Raw genomic sequence first — 22,726 nt, 5'->3', positions numbered from 1 at the left:
GCTAAAATCAGTTTTAAATTGCAATTGGCCTACAATCATTGATTTGACGAACAGTTGTAAATTACCAAAAAAAAAAAAAAAAAAAAAAAAAAAAAGGAAAACGAACTAGTTTTATAACTTGGGCTATTATTAGGGGCCTTAAAAGGAAGGACTATTATTAATAAACAATTAATTGTTTATTTTTGAGCCGGACTCTATTCATTTGAACAAACCTAATGAAAATTGGGTTAGGAGGCCTTAATAGGAATTATAAATTGTTTCCATCTTCATTTAGAAAACAGCTTCGAAAGCCAAAACTTAATATCTCCATAGCAACTGTGTTTACTGCTGAGTTTCATTTGCAATCATCTTTTTCTATTATTCCTATCTTTTAATTTATGACAATAAGGAAAAGATGCAATACCGATTAGATTATAATCTCGTTAATCTGATAATCACTATGAGGAAAAATCCTCAATTCCATTCTTAAACAGTTTGAGTATTCTTCTCCTCTTTCTTTTTTGATATTCAGTATTTCTTTTATTATGTTTTTGAAAAATTTTAGTGAAGTAGTTTGAAATTTGAAATTTCTATCAGAAATGGGATTTTTCTTGCAGATTTCTGATTTTGATTTGTGTTTGACGGTTTTTATTTGGTTTTTCACCAGCTATTTGATTTTTTAATGACCAGATATCTTCATATAGTGATTTTCTAAAATTTCTTTAATTTCATCCTGGAAATGGTACTAATAAACATAGAGAAAAATAAGTTTTGAGAAGTTAAATTCTATATTGATTAGTATATTTAAAAATAATATTTTCAAAAGATTATTAAGTAAAATTGAATTCTAATTGATTAATCCCAATATGCACTTAATATACATAGTTATTTAATAGACTATTTAATTGAATAAATATCTAAATAGCAAAATCATTTGATAAAGATTAATTAGTATGCGGTATTGATTGATAAAATTAAAAGAACTTGTCAGATTTGATAAAAACATTAAAGTTTAGCTTTTTTTTTTTTAGTATATGTGGATATATGAACTTCGCGCTGATATTGAATGTTGTAGGACCCACTTGTGAGAGATAACTGCCACATTAGCATAAGATTGACGGAAGACAAACGAAGGCTAGAATTGATACAAAAAATTAAGTATGCGATATTAATTGATAAAATTGAAAGAACCAGCCATAATTGATAAAAAGGTCAAAATTCAGGCTTTTTTATATCATTAGGCCAAAATAATTTATAATTAAATAAAATATTCAATACAATTTTTGTTTTCTCCATATTCATATTCTTTTCTATAAAATTTAAATAAAAATATAAATCTAAAAATCAAATAAAAGACTCATAGCAATTTACAAGATTTAATTTTATTAATTATAGAATAAAAAATATCCATTCAACAATAAAAGATAATTCTAGAAATTAATAATTTTCTATTAAAAATAAACGATAATAATAAAAATCAAATTAAACTAACTTCTGCGAGTGAGTATAAGTCAAAAAATTGAAGATATTAATTGTTAAACCTAAGACTATATAACATTTTATGCATAAACACAAAGTAAGATTTAGTGAATTTGACAGTTTAATTACGATTAATAATGAATAACATTGATAGCACAAACAATAATATTAATATCAAATTAAAATTAACAGAATTAATATTTCTATTAATTACACTTAAGTTCCTTATATTAATATATTAATATAGTATATCAATATTTTTTTGAGGAAAATATGGCAAATTTTATAAAGATGAAACCAAACTATTGTTCAAAACACAAGGATGGAAGGAGGGACCTCCTCTATCCACGCTGACTCAACTAGTTCTAAAGAAAGAGCTAGTTTAGCTAGGGATTGAGCTATCCTATTTGCTTCTCTAAACACATGAGAAGAAGAAAAGAGAGTACATTGACTAGTGAGCAATAAACATCTCAATATTCTGGTTCCAAAATTGTTTCGAGGTACCTCCTGCTGCTTCAAATGATTGGCCACTATACTGCATTTTGTTTCAAAAACCAGCAAAGTAAAACCAAGCTCCAAAGCTTTCTCGATTCTGATAGGGCCCGGCAATAAAATTACGAGAATAATAACACAGCGAAAAAATAGAAATATGACACAGATATTTACGTGGTTCACCCTTTAACTGTTAGGGCTACGTCCACGGGACAGAAACCGAATAATTCTTTCACTATTAAAAAATAGTAGGCTTACAAAGAGAGTAATACAAAATAGTGGCACTCAAAAGTGTTTCCCAAATTATCCTCACTATTCTCTCTACCCGAGTTATAGAACCCAATTCTAAAACTCAAACTCTCTCAAAAACTCTCTTCGCTCGGTTGTATGTATTGAGATGGCTGAGCCATCTCCTATTTATAGGAGAGGGTGGACGCGTTAATTACGCGTCCACCGAAACTGTAATGCGTCCACCCAATCCTAACGCGTCCACCGAAAATAAATTTTCCTCTTCCTTTTTATTTTTTCAAACCGTGTGGGTCCTACCACATTTTCTCTTTTCTTTTTTTTTTGTTTTGTTTCAAATGTGGGTCCCATTTGAGTGGGCACCGCACAACAAATCTCCCCCTGCACACTCAAGTGGGGACGTTAGCCATACCGGCTATCTTTCTGCAAGTGACAAGTTTCTCCGTAGGTAAAGCTTTAGTCATCATATCAACGCCATTATCATTAGTGTGAATCTTTTCAATCTGAAATAACTTCATCTCTAGCGCATCGCGTATCCAATGATACCTCACATCAATGTGCTTTGACCTTGAATGAAAGGTCGAATTCTTGTTGAGATGTATCGCGCTTTGACTATCGCATAGCAGAATGTACTTCTCTTGTTCTACACCCAATTCTTGTAGGAATTTCTTCATCCACAAGAGTTCTTTGCTAGCTTCTGTAATGGCGATATATTCCGCCTCAGTGGATGAGAGTGCAACGCATTTTTGCAATTTTGATTGCCAAGAAACTGCTGCACCTGCAAAGGTCATCAGATATCCAGAAGTTGATTTGCGCGAATCAACATCACCACCCATATCTGCATCTGTGTAACCATCTAACACAGGTGTATTATCACCAAAACATAAGCACATTTTGGAAGTGCCCTTAAGATACCTGAGAATCCACTTTACCGCATTCCAGTGTTCTTTACCTGGATTTGAAAGAAATCGGCTAACAACACCAACAGCATGAGCAATATCTGGTCTTGTGCATACCATGGCATACATCAAGCTGCCAACGGCGGATGCATAAGGAATCTTCTTCAGTTCTTCTTTTTCTTTCTCACTTGAAGGACATTGATTGAGACTTAATTTGAAATGACCTGCAAGTGGAGTACTAACTGGTTTCACATTGCTCATGTTGAATCTGTTGAGAACTTTCTCGATATACTTTTCTTGAGACAGCCACAACTTTCTCTTTTTCCTGTCTCTGGAGATCTTCATTCCGAGTATCTGTTTTGCCGATCCCAAATCCTTCATGGCAAAGGATTTTCCAAGTTCCTTTTTCAAGCTCTCAATTTTCTTAGCATCTTGGCCCACAATAAGCATATCATCCACATATAACAAGAGAATAATAAAGTCGCCTTCTGCGAACTTTTTCACAAATACACAATGATCAGAAGTAGTTTTCTCATACCCGTGATTCACCATGAAAGAGTCAAACTTTTTGTACCACTGTCTGGGAGCTTGTTTGAGGCCATACAAGCTTTTCTGCAATTTACACACCAAGTGTTCTTTGCCTTTGACTCTGAACCCTTCTGGTTGCTCCATATAAATTTCCTCTTCCAAGTCACCATGGAGGAAAGCAGTCTTTACATCAAGTTGCTCGATCTCCAAATTCAAGCTAGCTGCTAAACCGAGCACAACTCTGATAGAAGACATCTTGACTACGGGTGAGAAAATTTCTTCAAAGTCAACTCCCTTCTTCTAACCAAATCCCTTCACAACCAGTCTCGCCTTGTACCTTGGCTGTGAGTTGTTCTGTTCAGTCTTCAACCTGAACACCCATTTATTCTTCAGTGCCTTCTTACCTTGAGGCAGTTTCACCAACTCATAAGTCTGGTTCTCATGCAAGGACTCCATCTCATCTTGCATGGCTTTCAACCACTCATTCTTTTTACAATCTTCCATTGCCTCCTGGTAGTTCTCTGATTCTCCCCCTTGAATCAACAAGTCATACTCATTAGGAGAATATCTCTAGGAAGGTATCCTGCCTCTCGCAGATCTTCTCAATTGAGGTAGTTCTTCTATTGGAGCTAGTTCAGCATCATTCTGAACAGGTTCATCATCATCTTCTTCATCATTTTGTGGTTCTATACGAGGTTCTGCATCTAGACTAATAGGAAACTCATTGATAGACTTTGGCTTTTCATTTTTCTCAAAGTCTTCAATGGTTTGGTCTTCCAGGAATACTACATCTCTGCTTCTGATGAGCTTCTTTTCAACTGGATCCCATAATCTGTACCCAAAATCATCATTTCCATAACCCAAGAAGATACACTGTTTTGACTTCGAATCAAGCTTGGATCTTTCATCTTTTGGAACATGAACAAAAGCCCGGCAGCCAAATATTCTAAAATGATCGTAAGAAATATTTTTCCTTGACCACACCTTTTCTGGAACATCTCCTTTGAGGGAGGTTGAAGGTGAAAGGTTGATCAAGTAAACTGCAGTATTCATTGCTTCAGCCCAAAAGGTTTTAGGAAGTTTAGCATGAGAGAGCATGCATCGAACCCTTTCAACAATGGTCCTGTTCATTCTGTCTGCAACTCCATTCTGCTGTGGAGTTTTGGGAACTGTCTTCTGAAGTCTGATGCCGTGTTCTGAGTAATACTTTTCAAACGGTCCTCTGTACTCACCACCATTATCAGCTCTAACACATTTTAACTTTCTTCCCGTTTGTCTTTCAACACTGACATGAAAGACTTTAAACATATCCAACACCTGGTCTTTTGACTTTATTGGAAAAGCCCACACCTTTCTAGAATGATCATCAATAAAGCTAACATAATATGAGCAACCACTCAATGATTTGTCACCCATTGAGCAAACATCAGTGTGTACCAATTATAGAATACCAGGTTTTCTAGATGGAGAAGGAGATCTTTGAAAGGAAACTCTATGTTGTTTACCAGACAAACAATCAGTGCATATTTTCAGAGGCAAACCTTTCAAAGATAGCATTTTCTTCTTAGTGAGAGTCTCCATTCCTTTCTCACTCAAATGACCAAGTCGTTTGTGCCATAACTCAGCAGATGAATCTTCAACTGCATTCACTACTCCTGTGCAAACTTTAGCCTGGGTGTAGTAGAGGGTGTTGAACTTTCTTCCTCGACCGAACACCAAGTTACCTTTGGAAAGCTTCTACGTTCTGTTAACAAACAGATTTGCATAGCCCAATTCATCAAGACAATGAACTGAGATCAGATTGAAGTTTGCTGTAGGAGTGTATCTCACATCTTCCAACCAGAGATCATGACCAGCATTGGTTTTGATGCATATTGTTCCAATGCCGCAATTTTCCACATATGTGCCATTCAAAGTCTTGACATGGCCGTAATCTCCGAGGGTAAGGGATGAGAAATATTCCTTCTTTGAAGAAATATGATAAGAACATGCAGAGTCAATAATCCAAAGAGATTGTTGACTAGTGGAACACTCACTGAGACCAGCATGAGAAATCAGCGCACTACCATCACCAAGTGCGTCAGCATCAATAGCTACTGAAGCTACCTCCGTATCGTCTTTTTCCTCATCATTTTCTTTGGCTCGTTCCTTATTCCACTTTCTGCAGTGCCTTTGGACGTGACCGGGCTTGCCACAATGATAGCAAGTGACTCCTTTTCTTGACTTGGATCTTCTCCGTGAATGGTCACGTTTGTCTGGATTTTGGGGGTATCTTGTTCTGCTTCTCCCCCTCCTTTCTGTAACTGTAACGAGTGCGTCTGAGTTGCTACTCGTAGCATTCTCCTTACGTCTAGTTTCTTCATTCAGAATGCTTTCCTTAACTGTGGTTAAGGTCAGATTCCCCTCCGACACATTACTGAGTGTAACAGTCAGCGTCTCCCAACTGTCCGGCAAGGAACTCAATAAGAATAGTGCCTGCACCTAGTCGTCAAACACTATTTTTGACGTCGTCAGTTGGTTCACTATTTCTTGAAATTTGCCCAAGTGATCTGAAGCACTTTCACCATCTTTGTACTTCAGATTTACAAGCTTTTTAATTAAAAGAGCTTTGTTCTGGGCATTCTTCCGCTCGTACATGTCCTCCAACTTCTTCCAAATTGAATAGGCATATTTATTATGAGCGATATGATTTATGACGCTCATTTCAACAGACTGCCTGATGGTTGCGACTGCTTTTCTGTTAATCGATTTCCAATCAGTCTCATTTATTGAAGTTGGCCTTACTCCTTTCAACTCAATCGTTTCAAAAAGATCTTTACAGCATAGAAGATCTTCCATTAATATCTTCCATACTGCATAGTTTGATGAGTTGAGTCTAACCATTGTGCCTGTTGTTTTGTCGTCCATTTTTGACTTGTGCAGAATATTAACACCAACAGAAACCGTATACGTAAATAGTAGTATACGTGAATAGTGATCGTATGCCTAAATAGTAATAGTATACGTAAATAGTATCTGTATGCGTGAATAGTAACTGTATATGTGAATAGTACTATGCGTGAATAGTGCTGGGCTTATTTGAAACGGACTCAGCAGTAACGCCAATAGTACTGTTCACCATCAACTTTGAGTTACTATTTAACTATTCATCACTAAGTTGATTCTGCAACTTCTTTCCGAACGGACTGCACCAATGGACTCGGCGTAATTTTCTCGTCGTCGTGGTATATTTATTTTCAAAATATATCCACGGATCCGGTAAACCTTCGGCTCTGATACCACTGATAGGGCCCAGCAATAAAATTACGAGAATAATAACACAGCGAAAAAATAGAAATATGACACAGATATTTACATGGTTCACCCTTTAACTGTTAGGGTACGTCCACGGGACAAAAACCGAATAATTCTTCCACTATTAAAAAATAGTAGGCTTACAAAGAGAGTAATACAAAATAGTGGCACTCAAAAGTGTTTCCCAAATTATCCTCACTATTCTCTCTACCCGAGTTTTAGAACCCAATTCTAAAACTTAAACTCTCTCAAAAACTCTCTTCGCTCGTATGTATTGAGATGGCTGAGCCATCTCCTATTTATAGGAGAGGGTGGTCCACCGAAACTGTAATGCGTTCAAACTGTGTGGGTCCTACCACATTTTCTCTTTTCTTTTTTCTTTCAAATGTGGGTCCCATTTGAGTGGGCACCGCACAACAGATTCCAAAATAAGTAGCTTTTGTTTTAGCTTCAACTGGTGGTAGGGAACTGTTGACTCTTAACATAAATTGCCGCCATTACTTCACTATTGCTATTCCGGATTATAAAGCCATAATCACAGATGCCATCAGTGCATACTGCTGCATTGCAATTCAACTTGAACTGCCCATCAGAAGGCGACTTCCATTTAATTGCAGATCGTACAACTGATGCATTGCCGCTTCTATGTATCTGTTGACCATAATTAGTCCATAAACCTATCGTTATTGCCAACACCTGCATATTAGCAAGCCTTTTTGTTGATGGAGCAATACATTTCGACCCTTTTAGATGGCCCACACAACCATGCAGAAAAGCTCAACTTGCTCCGACTCAAAAGAAAGAGCAACTGACTGAAACCACTCATAGAAAGTGCCAATCTGACCCTCTAGTTTAAGTCTCAAGGGACTCGACAGCCAAACTCATCAGAATTCCCTGCATTCTACAAGTGCATGAGCCCAGGATTCCACCATTTCCCCACAATGATCATAGATTGGATCAATATCCAACTTTCTACGCACAAGCTCAAATTTAGTTGGTAGCTGGCTGCGACAGGCTTTGGACATGAAATGTCGCACTTTTGGTGGGACCTTTTATTTCCATAGCAACACCTAAATAGGATTATCACCACCTGAGATGTACCTGCCAATTCAGACACAACAAGTTTGTTAACAGCCAAATAATAAGCGGAACATACAAGGTAAAAACCCGATTTCGACGCATGGCACATTACACTTATAATATATTGGATCTATAACTACAATTGTGACATCCTACCGAGTTGAGTCTTTGCATAGAGTCGAGTTGAGTCGAGTTGAACCACACCCGGTTGGGGTAGAATGGGTTTATTAGTGGACTTACTTGAGTGAGAGAAAAAGAGCAAAGTGTAAGAATTAGGATTTAATGGCATTAAAAGAACAAGCTTGAGTATTAAGTTGTAGCTTTTACCCAATTGAGGTACCATGTAGTAAGTTTCCATCATTTATCTTGATTTTGTGATGACTTACCCGTAATCATCATTTTACTTTCCCTTGTTTATCTTTATCGCCATCTTCTTCATCTCCTTCATTTCCTTTCTTTCTCCATCCCATTAGGCAACCTCAATTCTCTCCAAGTAAGTAGAATTTCTTGCAGCTTTATGTTATTCAGTCTCCACTTGAGTTATATTATAGATAAGTTGTAAGAATTTTGATGTGTATAGGAGAAGGGAGTTCGAAGAGTGCAGAGAAGAGAAGCTAGAACAGAGCTCACGCGTTTTTGGAGTAAAGGTTTGATATCTCTTGATTCTTATTATTGTCTTTGCATGAGAATTTGTGTGGTGTGTTGCTATTGAGACAATATATTGTTTCATGTTGGAGAATGGTAGTGGTGAGAAAACAGGGGAGGTATTGAGTTTATGTTGAAAACAGGGGAGGACTTCATCTTGATTTTGACCCCATTTAATGATGGAATTAGGAAGTGTCATAGAAGCGTTATTTGTTCCTCTATGTGTTAGCTTTGCATGGGTTTTTGAATCACCCAAATTGGATTTGTATATTGAGAGATATGACCAAAAGAGTGCAGACTGCGCAGGCTGGAAACGCGTCGCGACCTGGCACTGCGTAGGCTGGAAGCACGTCGCGCGCTCGCGACTTTGCACTGCGCGCGCGCGACTTCCACTTCAAACTCACTGACTCTCATTTTGCCCTTCTCGCGCTCGCGACCTTGCAAGATGCGATCGCGAAGTTGGCCCTTGGCCTGGAAGCGCTCGCGACTTGCGTTGCGCGCTCGCGTAGTTGGCATGAAAACTCTCTGACTCTCAATTGGCATATTACGCGATCGCGACTCTCAAGTGCGCGCTCGCGTAGTTGGCATGAAAACTCACTGTCTCTCATTTGGCACACTACGCGCTCGTGACTTTCAAGTACGCGATCGCGACTTGTGCCTGATAACACACTGTCTCTTATTTTCTGCATCTCGCGCTCGCGACTTGGTTTTTCCTGCATTTTTGGACTTTCTTTTTCTATGTAATTGGGTTCTTTGCTCAACTTGTATGCATCCAATCATTTCAAAACAAAAAGACAACATTAGAACATATATCAAAACAACATCCAAGCATGCAAATGATGTGAAATCACATGAACATTGTAATTTATGAAGTGATGAACTATTACTATGATGTTGTGTTATACATTTGACATACCAACATTATGCTCCATTGAGGTTAGGCAGAAACCATGTCGATAAGGCCATGTCGCGACATAGGATAGCAGATTTGCGCCTCATACAGTTTGTTACTCCGGCTACAGGCCGTTGAGTGGATATGATTATATGGGCCATAGCAGCCAAGTATACAGTATTCATCCAGTTTATACAGTTTTTCTTATCACCTCGGTTTCGCTATAACCTTATGGAGCCATACAGATATCTGGATATAATATTGCATATATCATACAGATAAATGAAAGATATCATGATATGTGTGCTTATATGTGCCTTGTGTGCCTACATAATTCCTTATATACAAGTATGTGCTTTATTGTTTCTTTCCTTGTTGAGATATCCACTGAGCTTTATTTGCTCAGCGAGTTACCTGTTTAACTTGCAGGTTTTGAGACTGGTCCGTAGAGGGTCCGTTTACAACTGCTGCCGTTCATCTATAGAAGACTCGGTCTTCAGGGTAGAAACTCATTTTGTTATTCTTTTTATGGCATGTACAGGGCACACAGTTGGGCCCAATCCATTTTGTAAACAGTATCATGTCTTGTAAATATTCAGTACATTATTACTATAAGCAATTTCAGCATGATATTAGATTCATTATACATTATGATTTCAGCATGTCAGTTCATTCAGTCAACCAGTTTGTAGCGTCTCGGCTCGGTTTATTCGGGTTTACGGGTGGACCGGGAAGGGTTGTTACAATACATAGCTACAAATATAAATATTGTAGCTAATATATACTTATGGCCACAAAATTAAAGTCTTGTAATTATTTTATATGTTTTAGGAACATAAATTAAACTTTGAAGCTAATTACATTATTTTTGTTATACCTTTTATATATTGTGCAATAATTATCTTAGCAGCCACAATTTTTTAGCTACAAAATAATATCATAACTAATAATATTTTATAACAATGAAGTTAACATTATCGTAGCAATAGTTAGTTTTTTGGCTACAATAAATGAGCCATAATAAAATATTATAACTAATTAAATAATAGCTACATTTCTATACTATCATGTCACTAATTAACTCATTAGCTATTTATATTTTAGTCACATCAAAGTTATATCACTAATTAACAGTTTTAATTATAAATGTTGAATAACTGAAATAATATTCATCATATTAACTTCAACAATTTAGTTACAATATAATATTATAGTTAATTAGTTATTTTTAATTACCATTGTAATATCCTTTATCCATAATAAAATCTTATAAATAATTGGTAAAACTATGGCTAAATTATTTATATGTGGCATAATTGATTCAATAACCGTTAACATTTCTAATCCTATTAAAAAAAAAAAAAGACTAAATTGAATCTTTTTGAACTATAATAATTAAAAATATAAACTAATTTTCTTTTGATAATAAGATAACCATACACATAAAAATAAAAACAACGAGGAAAAATAAAAAGATTGCTTATTATTTTCAAAAATAAAAAATATCAAAGTCCCATTAAATTAAATGAAAATTTCACAAACTATTAATTATTATCAATATTGTATTTATTACAGTAATTTAGTCCAAATCAAAAGGCAAACTAAATTTTCAATATACCAAAAAAGGATGAATAAATTCCATTGCACTCTGCATTTGCACAAAAAAAGTATAAGTATAATATCATAGTAAAATATATATTTCTAGAAAACTCCAAAGTAAATTCTAGTGAAAATTATAAGAGAATAAAGATAAAGTTAATTATATTCTTACCTTTGTTTAATCATATGTAGCAAGATTCAATAAGCTATAATAATAAGTCTTCGTTATCAATTTTAGATTCGGATTCTAAATCTCCAATGACACCATCAACAGCAGTAGTAACATTAATAGTAAAATCATCAATATCAGTTCTATGCCAACTCATAAAACTTTCATCTTCCTCAAATAAACTCGAAATATTATCATAAATTTATGGACTATTTTGTTGAAATGCTTGTTCATCAATAAGTAACTTATCATTATTTAGATCATATAATGGGAAATAAAAAAAAAAAATGCTCTGAATGTCATCTCAAAACAATAAGCCAATCAGAATGAAAATCATCTTTGACATAAAAGACTTGTTCTGCTTGAGATGCAAGTACAAATGGTTCATTTTGTTAGGATACCGGCAATAAAATTACGAGAATAATTACGGCAGCGGAAAAATAAAAATGGGACACACAGAGATTTACGTGGTTCACCCTCAACTGTTTAGGGCTACGTCCACGGGACCAACTCCGAATAATTCTTCTACTATTACAAAATAATAGGCTTATAATGAGAGTAATACAAAATAGTGGCACTCACAAGTGTTTCCCAAAAACACCCTAATAATCTTCACTATTTTCTAAACCCTTAGTTTTAAGAACCCTTTCTTAAAAACTCAAAAAAACTCTCTATTTTTCTCTCACTTATTCTTCGTTGCTTTGTGTTGTTGGTGCGTTTGTGTTGAATGCTCCTGCCTCTATTTATAGGCAAAGATTTGAGAGAGCCGTGCATTGCTCATGCACGGCTCTTCATTGTTTTCAACTGGCATGCCAACCATTCAATGGTTGGTTGCCAACCTTTGATTTTTTTTTTCTTTTCATAATTGTGTGGGTCCCACTTGAGTGGGCACACCACCACCAACAAATCTCCCCCTGCACGCTCAAGTGGGGACGTTAGCCATACTCTCCATCATCCCTGCAGCTAATCGGCAATATTCAAACTTGTCTTTTGGAAGAATCTTCATTAACATATCTGATCCATTTTCATCTGTATGGATCTTCTCAAGCTGTAACTGCTTCATCTCCAATACATCCCTGATCCAATGATATCTAACATCAATGTGCTTTGATCTTGAATGAAAGGAGGAATTCTTCCCAAGATGAATCGCACTCTGACTATCGCAAAATATCAAATATCGTTCTTGATGAATTCCGAGTTCATTCAAAAACTTCTTCATCCACAGCAACTCTTTGCACGCTTCTGTTAGTGCTATGAATTCTGCTTCAGTTGTTTGTAAAGCAACACACTTCTGCAATCTTGACTGCCATGACACAGCTCCCCCTGCAAATGTGATTAGATACCCTGATGTGGACTTTCTCGAGTCAACATCCCCAGCCATATCTGCATTAGTATAACCGACTAATACTGGCTTCTCTTCTCCAAAGCATAAACATACTTTGGTCGTACCTCGAAGATATCTGAAAATCCATTTAACTGCAGCCCAATGTTCCTTTCCAGGATTTGAAAGAAACCGACTCACCACTCCGACTGAGTGAGCAATATCTGGCCGTGTACAAACCATGGCATACATTAAGCTTCCAACTGCTGAAGCATATGGGATCTTTTCCATCTCTTCCTTCTCTCCATCGGTAGAAGGGCACTGTTTTGAGCTTAATTTAAAGTGATTAGCAAGAGGACAACTAACCGCTTTAGCATTCTCCATTTTGAACCTTTGAAGTACTTTCTCAATGTACTTCTCCTGTGACAACCATAATTTCTTGGTTCTTCGATTTCTCGTAATCTTCATACCAAGAATTTGCTTTGCTGGTCCCAAGTCTTTCATAGCAAAAGACTTACTTAGCTGTTTCTTCAAGCTATTAATTCTGATAGAATTCTGACCAACAATCAACATATCATCTACATAGAGCAAGAGAATAATGTAGTCATCATCAGAGAATTTCTTTACGAAGACACAGTGATCTGAAGTAGTCTTTTTGTAACCTTGCTCCCCCATAACAGACTCAAACTTCTTCTACCACTGTCTTGGTGCCTGCTTTAAGCCGTATAGGCTCTTCTTCAGTTTACAAACATAATCTTCTTTCCCCTTTTTTATGAAACCCTCTGGCTGCTCCATGTATATTTCTTCTTCCAAATCTCCATGTAGGAAGGCAGTCTTTACATCCATTTGCTCGATTTTCAGATCAAAACTAGCGGCCATTCCGAGCACTGTCCGAATGGATGTCATTTTCACAACTGGTGAAAAGATCTCATCAAAATCAATACCCTTTCTTTGATTGAATCCTTTCACAACCAGTCTAGCTTTGTATCGTGGTTGGGAGCTGTGTTCTTCCTGCTTGATCCTGAACACCCACTTGTTCTTCAAAGCTTTCTTGCCTTTGGGCAACTTTACCAGCTCAAATGTTTTATTCTCATGCAAGGATTTCATTTCATCTTGCATGGCTTCAATCTAGTTCCTTTTGTGTTCGCTTTCCATTGCTTCTTCAAAACATTCAGGTTCTCCCCCGTCAGTCATCAATACATATTCATTTGCTGAATATCTAGTAGATGGTTGTCTGACTCTACTAGACCTTCTTAATATTTGAGAACCTTCTGGTGCTGGTGGCTGAACACCATCAAAATCGTCTTCTGGTTCATTTTGATGAGGAACTTTTGGATTCTCTAACTCTGGCTCTTGTTCCTGTGGAACATTTTCTTCATCTCCAACTTGTCTCTGTTCTGTTGTTGGAGGAACTATCTGCACATCTGCTGCATCATCTTCAGATCTATCGGCAGCTTGCTTCTGAGTCTTTTCAATATCTTCAATAGTCTGATTTTCAACAAATACAACATCTCTACTTCTTATCATCTTTTTCTAGACTGGATCATAAAATCTATAGCCAAATTGATCTTGGCCATAGCCAATGAATACACATTGTCGAGTCTTAACATCAAGCTTAGACCTCTCATCCTTAGGAATATGCACAAAGGCTTTGCAGCCAAACACCCGCAAATGATCATAGGAAACATCTTTACCTGACCATACTCTTTCTGGAGTATCATACTGAAGAGGAACACAAGGTGAACGATTTATAAGATGAACTGCTGTAAGAAGAGCTTCACCCCAAAATCTTTTAGACAACTTTGCATGTGAGAGTAAACATCTGACTCTCTCCATCAAAGTTCTGTTCATCCGCTCAGCCAAACCATTCAATTGCGGCGTCTTGGGAGGTGTTGTTTGATGTCGAATACCATGCTCTTTGCAGAAAGCATCAAATGGCCCAGTGTATTCTCCACCATTATCTGTTCTGATGCACTTCAGCTTCTTGCCTGTCTGTCTCTCAACCAAGTTTAGAAATTGTTTAAAAACATCTAAAACTTGATCTTTGGACTTCAAAGTGTATACCCAGGTCTTCCTAGAATGGTCATCGATAAATGTAACGAAGTATCGATTTCCACCATATGACATCGTCAATGGTCCACACAGATCTGAATGTACAAGATCTAACACATTCTTCATTCTGGAAGGCTGAGAAATCTTGAAGGCTACTCTATTCTGCTTTCCTGCCATACAATCAGAACATTTCTCTAAATGGACTTTATCCAATCCAGATAGCATGTTGTTTTTGACCAGAGTTGTCATTCCTTTCTCACTCATGTGGCCTAGTCGTTTATGCCACAATTCAACTGCACTGTCATCCTCTGCTACATTAAAAGCATCTCGGGAGAGCTTCGCATGCATCACATACAGCTTTGGATCTTTCCTTCCATGTGCTACAACCATGGAACCTTTTGTGAGCTTCCACTGCCCATTTCTGAAGGTGCTACAGAAATTTTCATCATCAAGTCTGCCAACCGAGATTAAATTAGAATGCATGTCTGGTACATGCACGACATCTTTTAAAATTAATCTCGAACCATTTTCTGTCTCCAGGCAAATATCTCCCTTACCGACGACTTTCAACAGTTTGCCGTCTGCTATCTTGACCACACCCAGATTGTCTGGTGTGTAAGATGAAAAATTTTCTCTCCGAGATGTTGCATGAAGTGTAGCCCCACTATCAATTACCCAACTGGTCTCCTGGGTTGCAAGATTGATAGTGTCTTCAATGAACAATTGGAACTCAGCAATGACATTTGCTTCATCATCACTGCTTTCTTCTTTCTTTGCTTTGCCTTTGATCTTCTCCTGATCACTTTTGAACTTCCGGCAATATCTTTTAATGTGCCCCTTCTTCCCACAATGATGGCACATAATATTGGCAAATTTGTTTGATCTACCTCTGCTCTTATCTCTTGTATTTGAACTTCTAGATTGGCTCCTCCCTCTGGGCTGGTTATTTCTTTTAGCATCTGTCAAAAGAATGTCTGACTGAGATGAAGAAGAATTTTGTGCTTTGCGTCTCATTTCTTCATTCAGAACAGCATTTTTAACAAATTCCCAGCTAACTCCACTCTGTGGTGTAGAGTTTGTTATTGATATCTTCAAAGTCTCCCATGACTCTGGTAAGGAGGCAAGCACCATAAGGCCGAGGATTTTATCATCAAATTTTATGCCCATATTTGACAGCTGGTGAATAGTCGCCTGCATTTTACTCAAGTGATATGCTACAGAGGTACCTTCTTGGTATTTGAAATTCATCAGCTTTGTCAAATAAAATAATTGGTTGTTGCCGGATTTTGAGGCATATAGCTGTTCAAGCTTGTCCCATAATGTTCTAGCGTGAGTCTCGTTACAGATGTGGTTGTACACATTATCATCGACAAATTGTCGAATATAACCACAAACTTGCTCGTGCTCGAAAGCCCATTCTTCATCAGTCTTGTCTTCCGGTTTGCTTGAACCAAACACGGGCAAATGCATTTTGGTTACCATAAGGAGATCTCTCATTTTATTTCTCCATATATGGTAATTTGCGCCATTTAGACTGATCATTTTGCTCGTTCTAGCTTCCATGACTTTTGAGTGAATAGTAACCGTATATGTGAATAGTAACAGTATACGAGAATAGTAACTGTACACGTAAATAGTGCTATACGTAAATAGTACCTGTATGCGTGAATAGTACTATACGTGAATAGTGCTGGGCTTAACAGTGACGGGCTCATTCAATAGTAACTATTCACCATCAACTGAGAGTTACTATTTTACTATTCATCACTAAGTCGATTTTGCAACGTCTTTCCGAGCGGACTGCACCAACAGACTCGTCGTAATTTTCTCGTCTTCGTGGTATATTTATTTTCAAAATATATCCACGGATCCGGTACCGCTATCTGACCGGCTGAACCAGGCTCTGATACCACTTGTTAGGATACCGGCAATAAAATTACGAGAATAATTACGGCAGCGGAAAAATAAAAATGGGACACACAGAGATTTACGTGGTTCACCCTCAACTGTTTAGAGTTACGTCCACGGGACCAACTCCGAATAATTCTTCTACTATTACAAAATAATAGGCTTACAATGAGAGTAATACAAAATAGTGGCACTCACAAGTGTTTCCCAAAAACACCCTAATAATCTTCACTATTTTCTAAACCCTTAGTTTTAAGAACCCTTTCTTAAAAACTCAAAAAAAACTCTCTATTTTTCTCTCACTTATTCTTCGTTGCTTTGTGTTGTTGGTGCGTTTGTGTTGAATGCTCCTGCCTCTATTTATAGGCAAAGATTTGAGAGAGCCGTGCCTTGCTCATGCACGGCTCTTCATTGTTTTCAACTGGCATGCCAACCATTCAATGGTTGGTTGCCAACCTTTGATTTTTTTTTTTTTCTTTTCATAATTGTGTGGGTCCCACTTGAGTGGGCACACCACCACCAACACATTTGTCACTAACTTTCGAGCAATATTAACGCTAACAAAACAATATTTGTCAATCACATTTAAATAAAAGGATTTGGGTACCCTCCAAATATTGAAGTTTTATTATTTCAGTTAAAACTCCAAAATATTCGATATTTTTAGAACCCGTAACTCCTTTTACCATAACACCTTTGTTTTTGCTTGACCCTTTTTCCTTCAAGTTGCTTCATATGAATCCTGAATCCGTTTATTAAATATCCTGAAAATTGTTTAACAACATTTAAAGGACCTCTAACCAAAGATAAGAGGTTTTTATTTACATTTGCATTTTCTTCATTGTTCAATCCCACAATCTATTATAATGAAAAGTTTTTCAAAAAAAAAAAAAAAAAAAAAAAAAAAAAGGAAAAAAAAGAAGTTAATATGTGGAACTAAACTATACATATTTGAAATGTATAAAGACTAAATTAATTTTAAAACTTACTCAATTACAAAACCAGTCATAAAACCCCATGTTACACATACCTTGCTCGTATTCACTAAAAAAAATCACATTAAGTAAATGAATATAGAATACGCAAAATATTGTCACGAGAATAAAAAGCTGTAGTCTAAACATGGTTGCACTTCTTCGTAATTTTTCAACACATAAAGATGAGCTTGCTTTCTCTCATGACTCTCAAGAGACCTAAACTTATTATTTGTTAAAGGATAATCATTTTGGGCAAATACAGAGAGTCCATTATATCAATCATCTTGATTGCCTTCATAATTCCTTTTCAACTGGTTAAACTTGGTCTTAATATTGTTTAAGTATTTTGAGCAAAATTTTAGAACTTTATTCTAGAGTATAGCCTTCTGCCATAGAACCTTCAGGTTGACTCTTATTACGTACTTAAAATTTCAATTTTCTCAAGAACCTAAAAGAATACACATAAATTTATACAATATTCAGTGAAAAGTCCCAAATTGCACATAATAATAAAACTTTAAATTTTGAAATATCACCTCTCAATACGATACATTCATCGATATTGTATAGGTCCAACTATTTTGGCTTCTGTTGCTAAATGAATTATTAAGCGTATCATCACATAAAAAAATGATGGTGGAATATCTTCTCTAATTTGCATAAAGTTGTTGATATTTGAGATTCAAGGCGCTCCAAAATATTTTTCTTTAACACTTTTTGAACATAATTCTCTAAAGAATATGCTCAACTCAGTAATAGCATCACACACATTATTAGGCACAAGCCCATGAATTGCTAAAAGAAGAAGATAGTCTAGAAGAATATGAGAATCATGACTCTTAAGCCCAAAAAATCTTAACATCTTTTATATTCACACATCGTGATATGTTAGATGAATAGCCATCTGGAAGTTTTGTAGATTTTAAAAACTTACATAATTTACACTTTTCATCTTTGTATAAACTATCACATGCAGTTGGATAAAACCACTTCCCATCTTCTGTAGTTGGATATAAGTCTTTTCTTATATTCATCTCTTTTAAATCATGACGAGCATTCAAACCATCATTTGTTTTCCCTTCCATATCTAACAAAGTGCCAATAATATTATCACAAATATTTTTTTTCAATACACATTATATTGAGGTTATGATGTAATAAACTATCTTTCTAATGAGGAAGCTGAAAAAAAACTACTCTTCCTCTAATTAAGACCAGTTTTATCATTTTCACTTTTCTTCTTTTTCACAGCCTTACCAAATGTAAGATTTTTAAGGCTCCTCAACTAATTTTACACATCATTCCCAGACAGTATTTAAGAGCCAATTTTCTCGCTATAGTTCCATCAAAAGAGCGTTTATTCAAACACCACTTATGATTAATAGGAAGAATCGACGAGAAAATATGTATGCAAACTTGGAACCATATTTTAATCGAGTTGAAGAAGTGATGCATCCCACATCGCCCGCGGAGTATATCCTGGGCTAGTGTATAAGGCTGGATTCAGTTCTTCTCCTACGAGCTAGCTTTTGGGGCGAAGTTAGGGGTCCAGATCCTTATCAAGAAGTTTCATTATTACATGAAGGGCAAGCTAGAGCTCCCTTTGTACTCCATCCTAACAAGTTGGCATATGCAGAAAAATCATTTATAGTCCATAAAAGCGCAGTATGCATACAAATATTTTTTTGAAGTATCATAAGTATCAATTCCATGATACCATAACTCTTGCAACTCTACTAAAGGCTATAAGTACACATCAATGTCATTTCCTGGAGCTTTAGGTCCAGGAATTAATAAAGACAACAAACAATATGGTTGTTTCACACATAACCAAGGAGGTAGGTTATAAACTGTAACAACCACTGGCTAAGTGCTACGGGAAGCGCTTAGATTGTTAAAAGGATTAATACCATCGGTTGCTAAACCAAGTCTACAATTGCAAGAATCTTTAGCAAAACCTGGGTTTAATTCATCAAAAGATTTCCACGTATCTGAGTCAGCTGGATGTCTAAGGATTCTGTCTTTAACATGTTGATCATGATGCCAAGTCAAGTTTGAAACCGTCTTTGATGACATAAATAATCTTTGAAGTCTGGGTTTTAAAGGAAAGTATCGCAGAACTTTTCTAGGAACTTTTTTATCACTCTTTTTAGAACTAGTCTTTTTGGTTGAATGGTCCTCTGCTGTTTTCCACCTAGACTGACCACAAACTAAGCAACATTCAACCTTATCATGATTTTTCCAGAACAACATAGAATCATTAACACAAGCATGTATCTTTTCATAGTGCAGACCTAGATCTTGAATGATTTTCCTTGCTTCGTAAAAAGTTTTAGGTAAGGTTTCACTAGCAGAAAGAAATTCTTTAAATAACTGCATTGCACTATTAACTGCTTTATCACTCAATCCAAAAAGCCATTTAATTTGGAGCAATTTCACAATGAATGATAATTTTAAACCTTTCTCATAACTAGGATAAAGCTTTTGATGAACATTTTCTTACAAATTAAAAAATTTATTGAACTCAAATGGTTGGACAATCTCACCCCATGGTTCAACAAAATTAAGACCATTATTATCATCAGATTGATGCTCAAAAGCATCTTGAGCTAATGTATCCAAGATTTTAGGTCCTGTTGCATCATTAATCATGCCTAATATATCATCACCAGCTTCATTATCTGCTTCACTAGCAACATGTGTCTCTTTAGTCACAATTTCCCCATGCTATAATCAATGAGTATATCCTTTGACAATTCCAAACATCAATAAATGATCTCTAACCTTATCTATAGTCCCATTAGCAAAATTATTACTCTTCACTCAATCAACTCCTTGCATATACTCTTCACTCAATCTATTCGTACATTGCATCCATTATTTCTCCATTATGAAATCTGTAATATAAAACAAATGAAGTTATTGATAAATAATATTATTAATTGATTTTACAGTAAGCCACATCAAACATTCAGACGAAGTATAAAATTGTTTAAGTTCAGATACAAGGACAAGACGAAAAAAAAATCCAATTAATGATACACTATCTAGTTATACGTTTTGACTATCATGACGAAAAACAATGTTCTTCATAAAATTGTATCTCCCCACACATGACTAGGAATTATGCCAGTCTATTAAAAAAAAAAGAAAGATAGAACCATCTCACACGTGATTATATATAAAATAAGAAATTATTAAAGAAACAAATTTTATTTGTTAGTATAGGCTAATGACTGTTTAACTATGAGAAAATAAAAAAAATCAAACTCTAATAGCCTTTATGTATTTATGAAAAATTTATATAGGCTAGATATCCATGGAGAGTATTATTAAAAAAAACTCTCCAAATATCAAGGACATCAAGAAATAGTTTTTAAGCAAGCATTGCCTTCATGTGCTTATTTTTGCAACTTGAATAAATAGATAGTACCCTAAATATTAGATTGTAGCAAGTGTGCTTATTTTTTTTAGCATGTTTTGGCTAGGTTGGATTTTGTGGTTACTAAGGATATTAAATTTGTCTCATAAGTTTGCAAGTAAAAAGAAAAGACTTTTAAATTTTTAATGCCAAAAACATTTTGTAGATTGGTCATTGGTTGAGATAATTATTGTGGTAACCATAATTAGGTTTCTTCTCTTCTTGACAATGAGTTTTTTAATTTTTGAATTGGAATAAAAAGGTCAATACTTGTACTTGGATATTTTCAATTCCCTATAGAAGTTAGTTTGAACCATATTTCAGCGTTTTATTAAAATGGGATCAAGGTTCAGTTGAAATGAGTTGTGAAAATCTAGTTTGTTTTAGAGAAGTGTATTGGTATAATTTGGAAAAGAATCAAATTTATAGAGCTGTTTTAGAGTTCCAAACACAAGAAATTGACATTCTTTTCTCTTTCAAAACTTCTCTAGTTTGATGCTCGTTGTTTTCATATTTTTCTTTACCATTTTAATTTTCTATTCTTCTATTTTAATTATAAATTTGAACTGTATCCTTAGTGCAATGACCCAAAGCTTTTCCCTTTTTACTCCCTACAATATGGAGTTTCTCTCCAGATCTAATGCTGGGGAAGGCCCTTTAGTTGCATTTGATGTCATCAGAGAGTTCTTTCAATGATAACATGGAGGGTTTGTCTTTTGTCAAGAAGTTGTTATGTCATCCTATGATCACCACATAGGGTTATCAATGTTGATTTGTTATACTTATTTCTTACAACTTGTACGTAGGTGTACTGGAGGTCATAAAGGATCTATTTCTTGTTCAATGACTTTCATAGCTTAATTGAGTAGATGAGAATGAAAATGGCACAACAATCTAAACAATTAAGAGCTAATTTCAACCCAATCAAAATAATCTTCATTATCAATAGAAAGGAATACACAAGTAGTACACATTTACATCTTCCAAACAAGTTAAAGCTGATTTGGATCATTAAAATAAGAAAATATGAACGAATTAAAATAAAGAAAATTAGGATTCTAACCTTAAAAACTTGATTTCTTTAAACAAACTTGAAATTGCCGCAATAACCTTGTTTTAGGAGATATAAGTTGAGATCTTTGGACACAAAAGAAAGGGAATTATGATAGATTATTTAGTTTCAAGAGGATTTAGAGAATAGAAGTTTGAGAGAAGAGATTTTCATTTAACATCAACGGTTGCTCATATAAACTTTGAGTTTTGTTGGCTCTTGGCAAATGGATTCATGCTATTAACTCTATTTTTTTAAAAAAAAAACTATATATAACAAATAATATTTAAGTTAAACAGTTACAAATTAATACTCTATATTTTCTTATAAAAATTATTTTAATTTATATAAGTTCTTTCTGTGGAAAGAGCAACGAATCCGTTGGCTGACAGTTTGATTTGTGAATTAATTGCAGGCATGCTAGGTGTGTGAAGTACACCGAGGAATTAATATTGTGCTTGATCTAACTTCTAGGCTATGGATTTGGATCCACGGTAAATGCTTTACCGATTGTGAAATTTAAAATAAATTAGAGGAAATTGTAAAAAGAGCTTGATTGCTTAAAATATAAAGGAAATTTGATTGTTTGAAATGTAAATTGCTTGCTTGTATTGAAAAGAATGCTTGTAATTACAGGTAATGTAAATAAATAGTGGTTAGGAAAACTAAAGACAAGGCTTTGAAAATTAAACCG

The 22,726-nt window shown here is 35.4% G+C and overlaps 1 non-coding gene and 2 pseudogenes across 1 annotated transcript; 1 reads left to right on the top strand and 2 right to left on the bottom strand.

Moving 5' to 3' along the window:
• Positions 1 to 395: 395 nt before the first annotated feature.
• LOC119369973 (small nucleolar RNA U30) lies at positions 396 to 480 on the top strand. The gene has a single exon (XR_005177518.1). It is a non-coding gene; the product is annotated as a small nucleolar RNA U30 (small nucleolar RNA).
• A 16,678-nt stretch (positions 481 to 17,158) lies between these two features.
• On the bottom strand, positions 17,159 to 18,645 carry LOC149497557 (uncharacterized; annotated as a pseudogene).
• Positions 18,646 to 19,119: 474 nt separating this feature from the next.
• Positions 19,120 to 20,957, bottom strand: LOC149497556 (uncharacterized; annotated as a pseudogene).
• Positions 20,958 to 22,726: the final 1,769 nt, after the last annotated feature.

Source organism: Jatropha curcas, chromosome 3 (assembly GCF_041381405.1).
Source record: "Jatropha curcas cultivar XTBG-Jc1 chromosome 3, XTBG_Jcur_1.0, whole genome shotgun sequence".
NCBI classification, from domain to species: domain Eukaryota; kingdom Viridiplantae; phylum Streptophyta; class Magnoliopsida; order Malpighiales; family Euphorbiaceae; genus Jatropha; species Jatropha curcas.
This window is presented reverse-complemented; position numbering and strand designations above follow the sequence as displayed.